Consider the following 21752-nt stretch of genomic DNA (forward strand, 5'->3'; position numbering starts at 1 on the left):
TTAGAAAAAAACAACATTCTAATCACTAACAGTTTGTGATAGTAGCTTAGTGATAACAATGACCGGAACTTCGGGCTACTGAACCTCTATATACACCAAACAATAATAAACTATATTAGTTGTGATTGACTGTCAGATAGCAACAAAAAGTAACTTCATATTTTTATTTTATTAGCTTTAAAATAAACATTGTTTATATTTATAAGGATATACTTTGCTATTTATTAAATTCTTTGAATAATAACTCTGAATGCAACGTTAGGTTCATGAAAACTCATATATGGTAATAATATAAATACGGTACCGTTAATAATTACCGAACCTTTAAAAACGTTTATACCTTTCACGTTATTATAAACACTGTACCGTCCTAGTTAATAATGACCGAATCTTTAAAAACGTTAATATCTTTCACGTTATTGTAAACATTGTACCGTTCTAGTTAATAATGACCGAATCTTTAAAAACGTTAATATCTTTCACGTTATTGTAAACATTGTACCGTTCTAGTTAATAAGGACCGAAGCTCTATAAAACTTTATACTTATCACATTAATGTAACAACTATATCATCCTCTTCACAGTGTATAAATACCACAGCGATTTACCCTTAACTCTCCGCTGCTTGGTTTGAGACTCATAATGCAAACGAAAGTAGCAGCAGCATATATTATTACATGTCTGTTCCACTTTAATAGTTTTTAACGTGGAGTACACATGCTATTTATGTTGTTTACGTCACACTAAAAAAAAGATAGCTAACTCTTATCTCTAAGAATTATACGTCCCCTGGTTGGACAATGGTAAGTCTACGGATTTCCAACACTATAATCAGGGGGTTGGTTCCTCTCGAAGAACACGGCAGGCTTCCTATAAAACACACACATACACACCCTAACAATTATCAGTTTTCTACAAATGTTTCTACCTGTTTTGTAAACACTACATGCTGAAAAGTAAAGTTTCGATACGTTAAATTTCAATAAACTCAATATATCTTTTTCAGCAAAATTGTAAAACCCATAGAAAAGGTTTTATCAACAGGCACCACGCTTCATGTTATTGTCCTTTTGTTCAACCATAGAATCATGTCATATTAGCATAAATCAATTTACAACTAATATTCACACCGTTGAATCTCTAAAGTGATGTTCCGAAATTTTGCTCCAAAATTTCCACTGCTGTTTGTAATTTTCTTATTGTACTTAACTTATATATTTGTCTTTCCAGTGCGCAATTCGCATGGCCACGTGGTTAGGGCGATTTACTCGTAATCTGAGAATTGCGGGTTCCAATCCCCCGTTGCATCAAACATACTCGCCCTTTCAGCCTTGGGGACGTTATTATGTGACGGTAAATCCCATTATTCGTTAGTAAGAAAAGTATCCCAATAGTTGGTGGCGAATGATGATGACTAACTGCCTTTCTTCTAGTTTTACAGTGCTAATTTAAAGACTGCTTGTTCAGATATCCCCCCTGTAGCTTTGAGCGAAATTAAAAACAAACTTTCCAATGCGTCAACGGTAAGCTTACGGCTTTACAACACTAAAATGTGGTGTTTATTTCCCTTTGATTCACAAAGCGCAGAAAGTTTATTATGTAGCTTTGCACTAAAACATGCTAATACGGTTACTGAAACTATGGATTTTCTCCAAATTTCTTTCAGTCGTAGGACTGTATTTTAAACCTAGTCCTAAAGGTGCTTTAACCAATTAAACAATCTGGATAGAATATTGTAAGCCTCGTCATTCTGTTCGTTGATGCTAAACCGGTAAGAATTTCAAACTGTGCCAATCAGTAATTTATGTTTTGAGGAGTCAGTTTGTCTTTACTCTGTTTCTAGAAGAAAATTTTAAAAAATAAATGCAATCATTTTACGTTGCATATAAAATATTTTACTAAGTAAATGCACTTCGTAATAGAATAATGAGAAATAACAGCAAAGCAACAACGAAAAGTTATGGGGGCCCTTTTGTTTATAATTAAGCAAATGCTACATAATGGACTACTATCTGTATTCTGCGGGCAATAAGTGTGGCAAATGCGGCGTTCGTTTTCATTCTAAGAATACTTAATAATCAATTGAATATGGGGCACTAATTGTGTAGACAAAGGAAGATTGCTGAAATCATTGAAATACTCTTCGATCTAATTTCAAATAATAGAAACGTAATGGATTGTTTTACTGAACTTTCGTAAGTACCTTCTTCAGCATGCTGGAAGTGTAGCAGTCTGGAGCACAAAATCCACTATAACATTTGAGGGCATACCAGAGGATTTAGCCCCTAAAATATTCCACCATTACACCACTTCAAGCATAACAAATTAAATAATACGCGTATGGTCTTCCTTGATGTTTTCCAGTCATGTATAGTCTTAAGCCTCTGATGCTTATACTGTGGGTCCCCTCGTCCAATAAGAGAGGGCGCACGGAGTTAGTAGAAGAGCTGTGCAACTAAGAATATAAATTGTCTCTGAAAGCACAAACGTAAAATAAAGATAAAAAACTACCGTACAAATATGACTACTAGTAATATAGTAACAACGATAAGATAAGAAAATTTCATGTAAAGTATATACACAAATAGGTTATAAGAAGTGCAAGGGAGTGTGTCTCTATAAAACGCATGTTTAAAAAGGGGGCGCAATTGAAAAGTTTCTGCGCCATGGCTCTAAACGCTTTTATAGTCGTACTTTTCTATTTACTTGTAAGGTACGTAGTTTTATGAATGATTGTCATATGACAATTGTTCTAATATTCTATGGTCACATCTTAACCACTATTCAATTCCTCAGTTGGGACAAAATAAAATGTCTGTTGCATTTTATAAGCTTGTCCAATCACGTTTTCGCTAACATTTGTCGATCAGTTTGTTTTGTTTTTTATGAGGCAGTGTTTTCTTTTGGCCGTCAACAGTGATAGCAATGAATAACTGATGTCCGTGAAAAGCTGGTAGAAAAAACAGTCGTTGATATAAACAGTATTCTAGAAGGGGATATAATCGTAATATGGCTATACCTATGATTTATATAAACGGTCTTTTAAAAGGGAATATAACAATAGTATGGTTATACCTATGATTGATATAAACTGTCTTTTAGAATGTGATATGACCGTAATATGACCATACTTATGGTTGGAATAAACAATTATGTGTAGTATATTACTATACCTATGATTGATATAAATATAAACGGTCTTGTAAAAGGGAATATAACCATAATATGACTATACCTCTCACTGATATAAACTGTCTTTTAGAGCGGGATATGACCGAAATATGGCTATACCTATGACTGATATAAACAGTCTTTCAGAAGGGGATATAACTATAATATCAATATACCTGTGACTGATATAAATGGTCTTTTAAAACAGGAAAAAACTTTAATATGACTACACCTCTGCATATACAGAGTGAATATAATACAGAATGCTTTTGTTTGTTTGTTTGTTTTAATTTCGCGCAAAGCTACACGAGGGCTATTTGCGCTAGCCGTCCCTAATTTAGCAGTGTAAGTAAGACTAGAGGAAAGGCAGCTAGTCATCACCAGCTACTATTTTACCAATGAATAGTGGAATTAACCGTCATATTATAATGCCCTCACGGCTGAAAGGGCTATCATGTTTGGGGCGACGAAAATTCGAACCCGCGACCCTCAGATTAAGAGTCGAACGCCTTAACCCACCTGGACATGCCGGGCCGTATGAATTTTGTTATCATAATAAAACTATGCTCTAATAGTACTTTTTGTTATAATAATAAAATTATGCTCAAGTAGTACATTTGCTATAATAATAAAACTATGCTGTAGTAGTATTTTGTTATAATAATAAAACTATGCTGTAGTAGTACTTTGTTATAATAATAAAACTATGCTGTAGTAATATATTTGTTATAATAATAAAACTATTGTTACGACAATTTCCTCAACAGTAATATCATTCAGTGGTGTATGCTACCTCCCAACCCACAAAACACAACAACATATTGCCTTGTATTAAATCCTTTTGTTGAACTTATGTCTCATTTCTGACGAGTAAGCTAATGGTCAGAGTCGGCCACATTGGGAAAATGGAAGCGCAAGATTTGCGTTCCGTTACCACAGAAACGCTCCCCCACACTTTGGAGCCGTTTTGCTTTGTAAAAGTGACAGTAAAAATCCGCTATTTTGTCAAGAAAGGTAGTCCAAGAGTTCATAGTGGCCGTTGTTTACTAGATATATTTCCTGTAAACTATCTTTCAAAATTGGGTCCGACTATTTGATGGTAAGTCTTGTGTACTTTTGTCTAAAAATTCTAAATTCAACCCGTGAGTATTAAAATACAGTGATGGATTTATTCAATCTCAAACAGGAAAATTACTTTAGAGTGACAAATCATTAATAAATATGAGAACTTAACCTGAAATGTCATATCTTAACGTTTTAGTTTAATATGCTTAAGGTTGTAGAATAGCCAGACATTTCAAAAAGAGAGAAACATATCTCGTTGTTTAAGTAAATAACTTCGTTCGCATTGCCGTTCGTCTCATGTTTAAAACCTGCGTAACATTTACATGAATCATAACAGATAAAGTTTATAAAGAATGTTAATTAATTGTGAAAAGTGTTAATTTGTATGTAAATAGTAGTTTCTTACAAGTTTATCTGCGACATTAACATTCTGAAATTGGTATGCTAATAATTCTTCGAAGCTAAACGCGTGAAAATTTAATTTCAAACTAATTATGGAGAGAGAATTTTTCCGTTTGTGTCTCATCTGAAGACGTCATTACTGAAGAAGCCCTGAAAAATAAATAGATTGATGTATTTCTATTCTTTTCGTAAACAAAATCTTCTGCATCTAAGAGATATATTAACGTTTGAATCATATAAACAGAAATAAATATAGCGATATTTAATACTAATTTAAAGTTAATTTATTTTCTATTCTGTTAAAAACATTTTGATATATCCATATTCTAGTGGTATACCAACAGAAGGGAAAATAGTAATTTTGTTATAATAATAAAACTATGCTGCAATAGTATTTTGTTATAATAATAAAACTATGCTGCAATAGTATTTTGTTATAATAATAAAACTATGCTGCAATAGTATTTTGTTATAATAATAAAACTATGCTGCAATGTTATTTTGTTATAATAATAAAACTATGCTGCAATAGTATTTTGTTATAATAATAAAATTATGCTGTAGTAGTACTTTTCTTTCTCAGATAACTGAGCAAATTGATGCTGTTTTAGTTTATGCAACAGTTGGAACATAAGATAACTGTTTTATTCCGTATAAGACATGAAATAAGTCTGCAGGAGGAAACTGTTTTAGTTTTATATGATAGTCTTTCACAGCGTGTTATTTTACACATGTATGGCTGTCCAAGTTCAAACCAACCACAAGAACAGACTGTAGACAAAGGTTCACGAACTGTGAGATGTGGAATTGATGGTAAAGTATTGAAGCTGACCTTGTAATTGATTAAGAATGTTAAAGGTCAATGATATGAAGTATTTGTACATATACTTAAATATGTATGATTTGCCAGATTAACGATACAGTAAACTGTTGAGGATTATGTGTTATTTTAAGATATACCTATGTTTTGCGTTACTCAAATGCTTCGTATACGACACCATAGAACCGAGAAATAGCTCAGATAAGTAAACCACATAATACCAGAACGAAACAATTCAGAAACAGTATGTATTAAAGACATGAGCGCACTCGATCTCATACTAGCAGTACAGAGACACTGTGGTGGGACAAGTCAACTATATGTACAACCAGGGTATATATTGTGACATCTGGGGTAAAGTACAGAATAGGTGTTATAGTGTAGTTTGTTATAAATTGTTATTTGCAATATAGTTTATTTCCAAATTGGATTTTAACCAAATGTCTATGTGTAGTCAGTTTTTCTTTACAGACTTTTAAATATCAGCTTACTGGTAAATATCAGTTAAGCTGATTTGTTTCAACTAACCCTCTCAACTTTAAAAATGTTCGATAACTTTAAAATTTTCTGTTTTTTGTCGCGTTGCAATTTCTTTATTTGTCCGCCATCGTGACGTCTTTTCTTTTAAAGGGCGTAAGGGGAGGGAGGAAATAAGAGGAAATGTAAAAACTAGAGACGGAATAAAACACACGTGAAGAAAAGAAACAGAATTTGTCAAGTAAGGATAGAGACATGTACACAAAATACTAGATATCGAATGAAAAATGAGAAAAATATGGGTATGAAAACAGTTTCACTGCTTCCGGTTGTGTGTTTCGCAACATCTATAACTGACGACTGAATGAGACTGCGTATCTTTATTTATGTTCTAGTCCCCACGTGTCTCGGGACGCAGCAACCTTGAAAATTGGCTCTATGCAGGCTGGTTCAAATCGTTTTAGCTAGTTAAATCTCTCTTTGCACAACAGTTATATCTCATTATGTGTGTTCTCTGGCAGGTGATGGTCTAGTTACGCGTTTACCTTTTGTACAATACTAAAACAGCAACGAGCGGAGTTAATAAGAGATATTTTCTTTGCTTTCGGACTATATTATTTGGTAATGAATTAAAAAAATATATATATTTATGCACGTTTGAGCTATAGTTTTTATGTCCATATATGGATATGAATGCTTAAACATGTAAATAACTGCCTATTATTTGCAAATTAATTACTTAAAACAAATAATAATTAGGGAGCAATGAAAGATTCAATCATATTAAAATATATCACTTAAATGGTGACGCTTGAGTGATTTGAGAAATGAAGGGTGAAGCTCAAATTTCAGCAAACTGTAATATTTTTGTGGTTATGAGTTATAGTTATATCGTTTAAAATAAATGTACGAGACAGGTATAAAACCACTACATAGTTAAACAACCACTCATATTTTGATATTTATATATTATTGTGAAACTGTATTATCCTATTCTGGATTTTACCAAAAAGATTATTACTGACAAACTTCATATCAAAGATTTCATTTTCACTGTGAAATAAAATTATTTTCCCGAATGACTGTTACGAATACTTTTAAAAAAACATTTGATTTTGGTTTTTTATCATGAGCTTAAACAGTATGAATATCAAGATAGTTATTAAACGGACAAAAAGATATTACAAGTTCCTCAACTGATATAAGGATATTAATAAGGAAGCTCATTCAACTGGTTTATTAGCTTGAATATAGATTTTTTAGGTGATGCGAAACTATTATAATAACTCATTCAAGTGATACAAGGGTAGTCAAATCGATGGGCATAATGACTTTAGAAGATTTGTGCGTAGAAAACATATTATGATTACTCATTCAGATGGTAAAGGATAGCAAAATAGATCTTTCCATGGAAACACTGACTTTGGGACACTCATGTGTAGCAATAATATTATGATAGGTTGTTCAGGCGTTACAAAGAGATTATTCAACTGCAACAATGATGTTCAGATATAGGGTTTCATGATGAATTATTCAATTGATTTTAAACCAGTTTCCTTATTTATCATCTTAACTGCTGCTAATACGTTTTGATTTATTGATTATTTATTTTTCTTGTTTCGCGTGTCTAATTAAGCGAGTTCCGTAAAGCATGTGTGCATAATAGTAGAGGTTTATGTAACAGCGTGAATTTCGAGTAATTTATTTGTTTGTTTGTTTTTGAATTTCGCACAAAGCTACACGAGGGCTATCTGCGCTAGCAGTCCCTAATTTAGCAGTGTAAGTAAGACTAGAGGGAAGGCAGTTAGTCATCACCACCCACCATCAACGCTTGGGCTACTCTTTTACCAACGATTGACCGTCATATTATAACGCCCTTACGGCTGAAAGGGCGAACATATTTGGTGTGAGGAGGATTCGAACCTGCGACCCTCAGATTAAGGATCGAGCTTCTTAACCACCTGGCCATGTCGGGCCAGTAATTTGTTTATTTGTTTCGAATATTCGCGAAGAGCCACATTAGGATTATCTGCGCTACCCGTCAGTAATTTTGAATTAGAATGAAGACAACCATGCTCATCCTCAACTCTTATGTATTCTAATCGAATAGTAAACAAAACAAAATTCGTGGTAGGAATTAAGGTTTATTATATTTAAATTCTCAAAAGAATTTTTGTAGTCTGAAGGACAACCCAGGGTGGTCAGAAACTTTTGTTTCCCTCCATCCTCAATCAAATAGTGAGTCTTAGCCACAGCTTTTGTTCCATCCACCGCTCCCAAGTGCGTGATTCATGTCGTATCCACGACCCTCAATCATGTCACTTCTATTTAAAACTTATTATTAGAAAGTAACATGTACTTTATTCCCCTTTTAAATAAATGACTTAAATTGGGGTGTTTGGACAAAAAATTCAAAATGCACATAACTCGACTTATTGTTGGATGACGAAAACTAAATTTTTGTTTGTCTTGTGTTTAAGCGAAAAGTTACGTTTTGTTCATGTCGAAGCTTCATTTGATATATTATAATTTTGCTTGTATAATTTTTGTTTTAGTGCACAGTTGTATAATGGGCTTTTTCCGCTTTATCCATCGCAGGGTTTTGTTTGTTTCTTTTGAATTTCGCGCAAAGCTACACGAGTGTTATCTGCGTTAGCCGTCCCTAATTTTGCAGTGTAAGACTAGAGGGAGGGCAGCTAGTCTAGTCATCACCACTCACCGCCAACTCTTGGGACACTTTTTTATCAACGAATAATGGGATTGGCTGTAACATTATAACGCAAGCATGTTTGGTGTGGATTCGAACCCGCGACCCTCAGAATATGAGTCGAGCGCCTTAACCACCTGACTATGAAGGGCCCCACCACAAGCTTTCTAAGCAGTGTTACTCTGTGAACTTACAGAACTAAATTTATTAGGACTGTAAATTCACGATACAAAGCCAAAAAATAAATACGTATTTAAGATATTCTAAGTTAATAACTTGCTGGCTATTAAATGGTTTCAATTCACGACAATTTAAACAGGTTCATGAAATTCCTGATATAACAAAACAAACTAAACGTTTTGATTATAATTTATTATAAGTTAACTAGTTTCGTTGTTAAAAATTCCTTATTATAATAAATGTGTTACTGAAAGTAATCAGCTAAAGCAACCAATAAATAACTTATCTTTCATTGTAACAAAACAAAACGTTGTTTGTTTTTACTTTTAATATTGTTGGATTATCTCAAATTCACAAAACTAAATTTGTTTGAAGGCATCAAAAACTGAGATCATTTTAGAAAACATGTAGATTGTTTCTATATGTCTGCTTCACTGTATTTATTCTTGACCGCCAGTAGTGGAAATACATTTTTTTTTTTACTTTTGTAACACCTAACTGGTTCAACTTTTTGTTATTTTAAATGAATAAAAACAGTCTCCGAGTTTTCTGTGTATATTTAAGAAATGTTGTTTGTTTTCAGTTTCAATATATCGTAGGGCCCATATAAACTTGAAATACTTTAATTAAAAAATGTTATTTTTCTCTACGCTTGGTTTCTTATCATTTGTTCAAAATATTATCTACCTGTCTTCCTTTTAAACGTAAAAAATAATATGAAAATATATACCAACTTGTTTCATCAGTAGTATTCAAATCTAATTGCTTAATGTATGTTGCCTGAAAGTAATAATTATTACTAGTTCACAAAAATGCTTATTAATTCATTGCCACTTACTTTTAGTTATTCAACACTGCTTAAATATTATACAAACACACCTGGTTCTGTAAAGTGCAATAAACTCTGTTAGTTTCAGTAATTACTTTCTTCTCGCGTTAGTAAATGTTCAGAAACTCATTTGTTTTTACTGTGGTTGTTATATTGCTTAAAAAAAATAAAGACTACACTGATTAATATGATAATATAACGTTTAGTTCTTTACATACAATGTCTGTTAAACACGGAAATAACTAACATACCACTTAGATACCAGTGAAGATAAATTATTAGAACTAACTACTTATTAATATTAACATTCTTAATATACGTGATTTCATATTTAATAAGGAACGTGAAGCTAACACAAAGACGAACAAAATGAATAAACAGTGATTGAACTTACATATCTCTCTCAATAAGTAATCTCTGGACAAACCATAACTCATTTAATGTGTGTACGTTTCCACTCTGTATTGCTAATTTTGCAGCGTTAACGTTTGCTACAGGTTAAGTATGTTCCAACTAGCGTTGCACGTAAGTTGCCATAGATTTTTCTGGTGATGTTATACTTTCTATCAAATGTTTATAACTACATAAGAAGACTTGAGACCAAGGAAAGATATGTCAAGTCGAACATGCACAAATTTTGAAAAATAATATCTTTTGGATTAAATATGTTATTGTTCGAGATCAAACATTTTTATGACACAGTGGATAGGTTAGTCACACAATAATATACATTATCCTGGATCTAACTGGTGTCAATAATATTAAACATTATCATATTTGAAGTTGAATATGATCTCGGAAATCCCTAATCAACAAAGACTGCGTCGTTCATCATAACAAAAATAATATTTCGAAGCAATAAACTTCGTTGGTGCTCTAAGTAAACTTTAAAACTATATTTAAGGAGAAATAAAGGAAAATTGTTGATCGACTGTCAGATCACATTCAGATAACACTATAAAGATATGCTTGTATATAGTTTGCAGAAACTATTTTTAAAAACATTATTTTATCGATCTAAACATTACTGCGAGGACACTAAAATATTATGTTTAACTCTTTAGTTTGGATTTAAAGTTTTGTTACCTCTGTTTTCTGCTAATCTCTTTCTACATTGTTATATACAGTGTAAAGCTAACCGAAGCCTGATTCTTATATCGTTGAATTACAATATTTGTCACAAAACTGATAAATTTATCTGTTACCAATATAGTTCACTGCTACAAGGTAGCTTGTGTCTGGATTCAAGTCCGTCTGCCCATAAATAAATGTTTCTAACATATCCATCTATGATCACCATAAAACTCTTGGGAACTATCGGATATAGCCCAGAAGAATGATAAAACCCTTTACTTTAGTAAACTTTTTAATTGTTTTGTCCTGTGTAAAAGTTTTAGTTTTCCATTTGTGCTTAGTGCTTACGTAATCAAAATCGTGAGTTATTTTCTGATGGAAATTGAAAGTTTTTTAGAATTAAAGAAAATATTGAAAAATGTAAAATTTAAAATCGTTGAATTGGAGAATTCTACTCACCCAGAAGCAAAAGCCAAAGAGATGAATGCTACGCCTTTTAAATAAATACATAATATTAGTCAATTGTATAATATTGTAGTCTATTTCTAAATGTACATTTAAAGTGTTAATAGTTTGTTTTTAATTGAAATTTTTTCGTACTAAAATATTGCACACATATTCATTTCTTACTAACATTGGCCAGCAGATGATTTATACTTTATTCTTCAAAAACGCTCACTAGTTTTCATTAATATAAGATAATAATTTTTTATTTAAAAATGGGACAGGGAACATCAATAAAGTCCTGGAACAAGTTGAAGGAAAATGCAAATATTATTTTTTCAAGCCACAACTAGGGACTCAAAACAAATAAACAAACTAGGCTCTAAATAGTGTTCATGTTATTTTCTCAAGCTACAAATCCTATGTCTGCAATAGTTATCAATTTTAATAGAGTCAAAATATGTTACATATTATATGTTTTTTTAAAAATTTACTGGTTCATTGGATTTTTTAATTTTTTTACCAGATCATTATTTACTAACCTAGGTAGTTTTGTGTTCCGAAGTTTCGTGTAAGCAAACGTTTAACGAACCAACTACTAATAAATCAAAACTCACAAGAGTAGAGAAACCTATTTTGGTAATCATTTACTATTATAAAACCCGTTAAAATAGTCGCAGAAAATCATGTACAGACAAAGTACAACATCAAACTCGGAAAATGATGAATTATCAACGTGGCAGTTTCCAGTTAATATGTTATAAGTTGCACAAACTATTTTCCAATGAATACGCGTTAGTAAAATACCGTTATTTGGTGGAAAGTGAAGGACTTAGAGCAATTCGTTAGGGTGAAAATATGAAGACGCTTGAATTAATTCGAAAATTACCCTATGACATACTCAATACTGCATTCATTATTACTGTCCAGATTTCAGTTTGTTATGTAGCGGCTTGTAAATCTGCAATCAATAACAATAAGGCTGGATACATTATTGACTCTATTAAAACGAAGTGTTTCACATTAGTACATAATGAAGCATTTATGACTAGTGTAAGCATGCTTAAATGTCTTCTACAATTCTGCGATACTTGAAAGGTTTCGAAGAAGTTATGCTGGTAGTGAAGAAATCTCGACTTAAAGAAACAATTTGAAATATCCCTACAACCTTTGAAGAAATTTGTTTAGTAGGTGAGCATAGATTTTAGCGCAGTACACCTAGACGTTTCTGCTTTAGGCTTCGTTGTTTTAATAGCTACGAAGAGAAGCGTGACCAATAGTGATGAAAACACTAATAAAAATGTATCTTTCTCTTTCAAGAATCAACATAAAAATAGTCCTATGAGCTGTGCAGGAATTTTTTAGTAGGTCTGTCCAAGTTTTAATAAAATATTCATAGTTGCTTTTTATATAAGCTTGTGAAACAAGAACAATATATTACATGGATAATGATAGAATGAAGAACAAACGGATGAATTTTGAATTTTCGGAAAATCAACTTTGTTATTATCAATATCTTAGCAACCATAGCCATTGAGATCGAAGGACATAGGTCTTGTTTCTAGAACAAGTTTGTTTTTAGGATGGTTCTTACCCATATATTCTAATTTATTTTGTTTTTTGTAAAACTACTGAGTGAACTCTAGTATGAACCACAAAAGTGGTTCGTGATATATCAAAGTTCTAATCACGGCTGTAGCTTGAATCTTGTAATACATCTTTAATATAGATGCCTTGTGTATGCAATAGAACTTAGTGAATAAAGACGTACACACTGCTCATGATTGTAATGAAATACTGGAATTTTGTTTTACCAACCTATACTTCTACAGTCTTTTATATAAAAGAAGTGTTTGAGGCTGTTCAACTTCCATTTTTCATGAACAGGTGGTTAGGGAGCTGGACTTACAATCTGAGGGTCGCGGGTTCAAATCCCCATCCCACCCAAACATGATCTCTCTTTCAGCTGTGAGGACGTTAAAATGTAACGATCAATCTCACTATTCGTTGGTAAAAGAGTAGCCCAAAAGTTAGGGGTGGGTGATGATTATTAGCTGCATTCCCTCTACTCTTACACTGCTAAATTATGCACAGCTAGGGCAGTTAACTCTCGTATTGCTTTGCGCGAAATTCAAACCAAAACAAACCTGTTTGTGCTGTTACAGTTGTAATATTCTTTTTGTACTGACATCATATGTTTTGTAACTTCTGAAAAATAAGTGGCATCTTTATCATAAACGCTTCAATTTTGATTAACTACTTCGGTAAACAAAGTGGCTTTTGAAGTAAAGTATCTGTTACATTCTTTCGGAGCTATATAGTTCACTAACAGTTGATAAGGTTTTTAAGAAGTTTCAGAAAAAAATGGTTTACATATATTTTGTCTTACTTTCAGATTACAGGATCCAGCAAAAAGGACTAGTTTAAAAAGAACAAATGTAAATATCTAATTGTAAATAAACAAATTATTCAGTACTTTGTCTTACAATAATTTAACAAAAAGTAAAACTTTCTTTTATATCCGTGAATTTGCTTTTTGACAGACGTATAACTTGGGATAGAAATAAATCTAATGGAGCCAGGGACCATGGAGCTACAACTAACATCAAGTGTTTTCTATGGAACTTGACACGCAGGAAAAATAGTGTAGTTCAAGGCTACATCTTATCACTGTGTCTGTCTCATCTAGTTATCTTTCATATAACACATGCAGAAGTAAGACAGAGTAAGAAACTGGTATGTGGGGTTGATTCTGTTCCTTTTAACTTTGACTCACGACTTATTTTAAAACGTTTTCTTTATTACATCGTTGGAAGAGCAACATCAGTAGCTAGCCAACCACGCTGTTATTTTAAAAGTTAAAGTAAGCGATCTAAGCTCACTACAGGTTTCATCTTTAGAACAGACTCTTACTGACACATACACATATTAACACGGGAAGAAAGAGATGGTTCGTAATAATACACACTGACAAGTAGAAAATGAAATTGATGAGAATCATTATCATAGCGAAGAGAAAGAGATATTTTATGGAAAACGAACTTGTCTAGTCTACTGAAATTTTATAAAAAAGCTCATTAAATATTTGTACTTGCTAAGCGTCCTTTTAAAACTGAGAATATCGATTCTTTTGTAGCGTAGAGGTGTCGCCTAGTGAGCATACAAGAAAATAGCTGTGACAAGAGTCTGCAGCTAAGAGTTAGATTGCAAAGAAAATTCTGATTATAACGATAAATAGATTTAACGATTAGAGTAAAAATTGTGAAAAAGAAGAATTTAGAACCGCAGCGAATGACGACTTGTCAAGGACAGTGTGATAAGCGTTATCACATGATTGTTTTTTAATTTTGTGCCAAGCTACACGAGGACTATCTGCATTAACCTACCCTAATTTAGCAGTGTAAGAGTACAGGGAAGGCAGCGAGTCATCACCACCTACCGCCAAGTCTTGGGCTACTCTTTTGCCAACGAATAGTGGGATTGACCGTTACATTATAACGCCCTACTCTGAAAGGACGAACATGTTTGGTGCGATGGGGATTCGAAACCGCGACCCTCAGATTACGAATTAAACGCCTTAACCCACCTGGCCATGCCGTTATCAGATGATAAAAGTTTGAAAGAAAACGTAAAACAAAGGAAAGAAAAATAACATAATGAAATAAATTGAAATTTTAATGTAAGTATGACAGATAATATTATTATAATATAATAGGTTAATACTCTATAAATACTAGAAGACAGTGAAATGCTAGGGATTATTTTAAGGACTTGGAAACACAAACTGAATCACTAATAAGCAAAACCTACAGGAAATAAAATATGAGAGAAAAAAAGGATATATATATATATATATATATATGCTACTAATACCAACTTCCGAGCAGCAGTAAATATAATTTATAATTAATTATGTACGAGTTATACTCTCTCTCTCTTTCACTAATCAGACATTTGAAATCAAATGTATAACGTGCATTATGTTAGCTTTTACAAGAGCTGGCCTTAATATAAAATATATGTTTTCATAATTTTGAAATATTTTATTCACTAAGTGTAGGGAAATAAGCTTTTGTTAGTTATCACCATTAGATTCCATCTAGGAACATAGGTCCGCAATCGCTTGCGGATTCTTCAACAAGTATTCAAGTGAGTAAGTTGTTAGCCCACTGCACCGAGCCGTACCTAATTTAGCAGTGTAAGACTAGAGAGAAGACAGCTAGTCATCACCACCCACCGCCAACTCTTGGGCTACTCTTTTACTAACGCATAATGGGAGTGACCGTTACATTATAACACCCCCCCCCCCGTCTGGGAGGGCGAGCATGTTTGGCGCGACGTGGGCGCGAACCCGCGACCCTCGGATTACGAGTCGCACGCCTTACGCGATAGGCCATGCCAAGCCAAACTTTTGTTAGCAAAACTTTTAATCTTTTTTTCGTCTTTGAAATCAACATTACTTGTCCAACTAGAAAAAGTGACTTTATGTGTTCCACTATAAGGATATATATATATATCACTTCTAATGAACTTCGACAAGCCGTCAGATAAGTGTAATGTAGTTTTATCGATATTTGCCTTGAAATGTTCTGTGATAGGCTAAAGTGAATATTCATTAGCCAGTACAGTTTTTTTTTTCTTATGAAAAGAATGGTGTCACTCGCTGGTGGAATTTTTGTTTGATATTGAGCACAAAGCTACGCAATAAACTATCCGTGCTGAGCCTACCAGGAGTATAAGTAAACAAGGATTTTAGCAGTGTATGCCCTCAGACTTACCTCTGAACCACTTGGGGAAATTGCCAGTAAAATCACTCGGTTTTCAAAAGCAAACATATACACTAATTTCATCAATTAAGATATTCGTTTTATAACAGCCTAAAGAGATCAGGTAAACACAAGGAATTTAAATTATGTCGTTTACGTTTACGAATGTTTGTGATTTTCGAAACCAAGTGATGTATCTAAAGACCGGCAACTAAAGGAACGTCAGCAAACAGTTCGTTTTGCTTCTCTCAGAAAGACGTTATAGACATTTTCATATAAAATAGGATTGCAAGGAACAAAGTAAACTTAATTCGTTTCCAATAAAACATTTATTAAATGAACTGTGTTTATGTTTTTACGAGCAGTCACCAAAAAAGAATTCAGGCTTAATTCCTTTGTAACAAAAGGCTGATGGACGACCTTCTGTAAATCAAATATCGTCTCTTTGAGGTTCTTTGTTTTTGTATTTGTTTCCAAAAATAAAATCTAATTTCAGTGGACCGAGCTCTTCATTGGTTTATTTTTATAATTTGTTTTGAATTTTGCGCGAAGCTATACGAGGGCCATCTGCGCTAGCCATCCCTAATATAGTAGCGTAAGAGTATATGGAAGGCAACAAGTCAGCAACACCCACAGTCAACTCTTGGGCTACTCTCTTACCAACGAATAGTGCGATTGGACGTCACATTATAACACCCCCATGGCAGAAAGAGCGAGCATGTTTGGTGTGACGGGGACTCGAACCCGCGACTCTGAGGTTACGACTCGAATGCCTTAACCACTTGGCCAGTTTTCATACTCTACAGACCAGAAAATAAAAGGAAGTCCCAACTTAAAAAAAACATAAAAGAGTAGAAAGATAAAACAATATTTATCATCGGATTATTTACAATACGGAAAATGTTCTAAGCTAACAAATCTTAGGAATTAAATGATAAAGTATTGTGCTAAAAACTAAACCTCAGATTTTCAATGAACGCATAAAATCCACACACATACATGTATATATATATACATATGTCTACTCGACATTGCCAACAATTTAGTAACCACGACTGTAGTATGATATTTTATTCAAATGAAGTAATTGATGCTAACATACAATAACATTAAATATCTCACAATTAATACACTAAAAACAACGTTTTGTCTTTAAATAAAACATATTTAACAGTGTGTTTTGTTCAGTGTTTAACACTTCGTAACATATGTGTTTGTGATATAGGTCAATATGGTGTTATGTCTATTCTTTATGAATCTCAGTTGCTTTTGGTCGTGATATAGGTCAAGATGGTGTTGTGTTCGTCCTGTACTAGATTCGGCTGTTTTGTGTATAGCTTCAGTGCCTTATGTGGATATTACCCCTGCTTAAAAAGAACACTATAAAATAATTACACATCATGTAAAGGACACAATTTGTGGGCTAGCACAGCCGAACGTGAAGCCTACTGAAGATTACACCTCAACATTAACGTATCTTCATACAACTTAAGATGTTATTCCTTCCACATTGCTTTATGAACTTAACTAAATTAGATGACACAGTTTTCTAACTTATTTCAAACATTTTAAAACTCTATTCCTTAAGAAGTGGAACTAATCTATCAACCATATCTTCTGTACTAAAGTTTAATATAAACGACATGTAACATCTTATATTCATGTCAACATTTTACCTAATTCAATGCACGGTTAAGTTTGTTAATTATATTGGTATAAAAACATGTTTACGGTAAAACTTTTTTATTCTTTTTACTCTTCGTCGCTTGGTTTCTTTGGGGTATTCGCTTTAATAATGAGATTTTACCGTCAATCTTATACGAACCACAAATACCCCCGTATGCGAAGTGCAATTTTGCAGCAAGGGGACCCATTATTACTAGGTCACACCCGGTTCTTATTTTTCTTGACATTAAATACATTCCAATCTATATTTGGTTAATCGTAGATATGGTAGCATATCCTTGGCTGTATGGAAATTTATTATGAATTGTTATGCTAACATTTATTTCAATTGTTTCAACAGACAGTCCAATTTCTTTGGAGTTATTGTAATTTCAGCATCTACATATTCTGTTATTTAATAAATTTTTTTCGTTTGTATGAAGATTTATATCGACATGTTGTCAACGATTGTCATAGTAACATTTTCCGTGCAAGGTTTTCGAAATTTGTAATAGCAAGATGTCTTGTAAATTATTGTTGTGGTAGCATTTCTATTGGTTATATCAGAGTTGCTGTCAAAACATTGTCTTTCTAACAATTGTTATAGTAACTAATATTTATCTTGGTTGAATAGACACGCATCAATATAGCTTTTAACAACAATAGCAGTTTCAAATTTATTTCATTGATCAATATGTTCGCTGTTAAATGACAGCTAAAGTAATATTTCCTTCTATCAATCAAAATTTGTATAAACTTGTCTTAAAAACGTTAATTATGGCAGAAGATTTCTTGGTCGTGCCAACATTTAAAATAACTTTATCACCAGTGTAACATTTTCTGTGTCCAAATCGACACTTGTGCCAGTATTGAATTTGTATTTTTCTTATCAGTGTTTGTATTAATATAACCCTGTTACAAAAGTTTGATTTCCGTAAAGTTCAAACTATTTAGTTTGTTTGTTTTTTACTCTTGCACTTTTATGCAAGACAAAAACTTAGCCAGTATTTATAAATAATGTATTTAGTTGTATTTTACGTGTTTATGGTTAAAACTAATGATATTTTATAATATTTTGAAGATTAACTACTTTAAAGTGATACTGTAGCTTTTAAGTCACAACTAATTTACTTGAACTATGTTAACTGTGTTCAGGTGAATTATTTCCAGACCAAGATTTGAAATACCATTTTTTCTTACTATATTTGCCCAGCATGGTCAGGTAGTTGTGGTGTTTGACTTATAATCGGAAGGTCGCGAGGTCACACCAAACATGCTCATCCTTTCAGCCATGGAAGCATTATATTGTAACGATCAATTCCACTATTCATTGGTAAAAGGGTAGCTTAAGAGTTAGCGGTGGGTGCTGATGACTAGCTGCCTTCCATATACTCTTACACTGGTAAGTTAGGGACAGCTAGCGCAGATAGTCCTGGTGTAGCTTTGCCACGAAACAAAGAAACAAATAAACTTGCTGTACTTCTGACAAACGTATAACTAATTTTACATTTTGTTAAAGTAAACTAGTTATCGGCATGAGATTCTAAATATGTTTTATTCTTATTGTTTTCAATATATATATGTATATGTATGTGTGTATAGTGGTGTCTTTTATCTATGACTTTTCAATTCGACGTTCCATGATTTTTATCTTAAAAAAACTTACTCAACATGAAACCAAAGTAAAAATGAATTGAATTACGTCGAGTGATAAAAACAAACCTTCATATCTGATGTAAACTAAATGTTAATTTGTCTCTAGCTTTTTACAGAAAAAATCAAGTTCATTCATTTTTGAACGCGAATAAAACATTGTCGTTCGTGCTGTAGCTACAGACACGGTGGTATTTAATAAAACACTAAGAATTATTTACTTCGTCCTATAGCTCGGCAAAATAAAATTCATCAGTTAGGTAATATATTAAATTCAGTGGCTGAGAATGTATCTAACTCTTTATGATGATTTCTTCTTGCTAACTCGTGACTGATGAATTTAATTTACAAACCTTCGGCAGTTAAAAAGTAACAATTGACATGATGTTCGACGTTTCAATCTGACTTATATCGTATGATCATTCATAAGTTTTAACTTGAAATATATTTATATATCTCGGTTTTGTGTCAATGACTTAACTTAATAAGTCCGATCTGGTCAGATTCATTAAATCCAACATTAGAGTCTTAAACTGATGTTGAATGACTACATTAAATCTACGTATAATGCAAACGTTTAAAGTGACTTGCTAATAATCGGGTTCAGAGCTAACGAATTTATTTGGTTTACAAAAGTAAGAATGGTAATAGATGATCCGAAACGGCTTCATGTATTATTATATCGTAAAGCATATAGTAATATATTTATATCATTAAAATTATCGTTATCAATGCATTTAGTATATAAAAGTAAGTATAATAATACATGATCCGAAACGGCTTCATGTATGTATAACTAAGTATGTAGTAATGTGATACTTCCATCATTATAAGTATTATTATCAATTTGTTTGGATCATCAAAATACGTATAGTAATAAAACCGCTGTGTGTTCTACTGAACAAAGCGTTTATAATACTTAGTTTTTATTGAAAACTGACAATAAAAGTAAGAACTAAAACATGAAGCAGGAGCACCATATTCAGTTACACAAAGACAGGTAACTGAGGTTCACACATCTTTTAATTAATACATAGCTACTTTTCACACATAACGGAAGGCTAAATAAGCTTCATGCACCTTTCAGTTAATATAAAACTACTTCTCACACAAAAGTAGAGATGTAATTATGTTTCACACACCTTGTAGTCAATATGAAACTACCTTTCGTACATAACTGGAGAGATTTAATAAAACTTCACACATCTTGCGGTTGATGTTAAAAAAACCTTTTTTACACATAACTTTTGCAAACTATGGTTTTTAATTCTGATTTGTTGGCGAATAGATACAACCACAAAAACAGCAAGTGGATTTCAGCTGTTCTTTCTTCAAGTGGTCAATTTCCATTTTCAGATCAATTCAAAAGCAAGTTCAGGAAAAAAAGAAAGAAAGAAGTGTAAACTCAACAGGAGCAAGTGGAAAAACAACAACAGCAACAACAGAAACCTTCTATATAAATTATTTAACTCACAAATAAAAGACAAATTAAACTATGTAGGAATAGATTATAAAACATTTGTTGATATATTTTATCAAAACAACATTAATCTTTGCCATGGGTAGTATACCATCACTCAAGTATACCTGTTAGTTAGTTAACTAAGAACTGAGATCCGAAGTTAGATCATCGTATTAAAAAGACGTGTGTTCTTATCAGTTTATCTGTATTTTTATCCGAGGTAAACCTTATGACAAAATTAGAAAAAATAAAATGTGAAATGAAGTTTAATTCAAACAATAACGTGGTTATTTTTCAAAATGTTTCATGGTGAGACAGCGGTATGTCTGCGGACTTACGATGCTAAAATATGATGGACACAGCAGCTAGCTCAAGGTGGCTTTGCAGTAAAGCAAACAATCAGTTTTTCAAGTTATACGTTTGTCTGAAAAAAACAACAACGATAAAAAACACAAACTTGCATATGAATGTACACGTTATTCTTATAGTAGAAATAAGCTATCACAAATTTCTTAGTTACTTACTTACTCAACCTTGTACTTCCGTTAAGTATCTGACATTTAAATTCTGTTCAAATTAGCGGAGCGGTATTACCAACTCAGGTAGCCTGAACTTGTCCCAGCTCACCCGGTTCATATTTGAATAAATTTGTCAAACAAACTATTAAGGTAAGAGTTTTTAATTTTGTTTAAATATTAAATAAAACAATGTAGTGTGGAAGCTTTGTAGAAATTTATGGTGGCTTATTTCTACTATGGGAATATCAAATAAAAGTGTTGAGGTTGAGAATTTTGCACTGTAAAATTTTTAGGGTGGTTTAATTCTACGCTAAGGTTATTTCTAAATATTAAAGATAACTGCCTACCAACAAGTGGTTGTAGACAGCGAAAAGTATTTGGAGTTGAGGCATTGTGGGTTCAAATACTGACCCCCCCCCAGTGGCACAACAGCATGTCTGCGGACTTACAACGCTAAAAGCAGGTTTCAATACAGGTGATGGGTAGAGCACAGATATCCCATTGTGAAGCTTTGTGCGT

The 21752-nt window shown here is 32.7% G+C and overlaps 2 long non-coding RNA genes across 5 annotated transcripts in view; one reads left to right on the forward strand and one right to left on the reverse strand.

Annotated features, from left to right (window-relative positions):
• The window catches only part of LOC143232066 (uncharacterized), a 146981-nt gene that overhangs the window by 52739 nt on the left and 72490 nt on the right, over positions 1–21752 (forward strand). The window contains exon 3 of one of the 3 annotated variants that reach the window (XR_013017360.1): positions 20610–20954. The exons of the other annotated variants lie outside the window; for them this stretch is intronic. This is a non-coding gene — a long non-coding RNA (uncharacterized LOC143232066). Of the gene's footprint in view, positions 1–20609; positions 20955–21752 lie in introns of those variants that run through there. 3 annotated transcript variants of the gene reach the window in all.
• Positions 4379–21752, reverse strand: part of LOC143232067 (uncharacterized) — a 65315-nt gene continuing 47941 nt past the window's right edge. The window contains exon 3 of one of the 2 annotated variants that reach the window (XR_013017363.1): positions 4379–4788. This is a non-coding gene — a long non-coding RNA (uncharacterized LOC143232067). Of the gene's footprint in view, positions 4789–21124; positions 21140–21752 lie in introns of those variants that run through there. The other variant, XR_013017365.1, reaches the window with a different exon arrangement.

The sequence above is a fragment of the Tachypleus tridentatus genome, chromosome 11, assembly GCF_004210375.1.
Source record: "Tachypleus tridentatus isolate NWPU-2018 chromosome 11, ASM421037v1, whole genome shotgun sequence".
In the NCBI taxonomy this organism is placed as follows: Eukaryota; Metazoa; Arthropoda; class Merostomata; order Xiphosura; family Limulidae; genus Tachypleus; species Tachypleus tridentatus.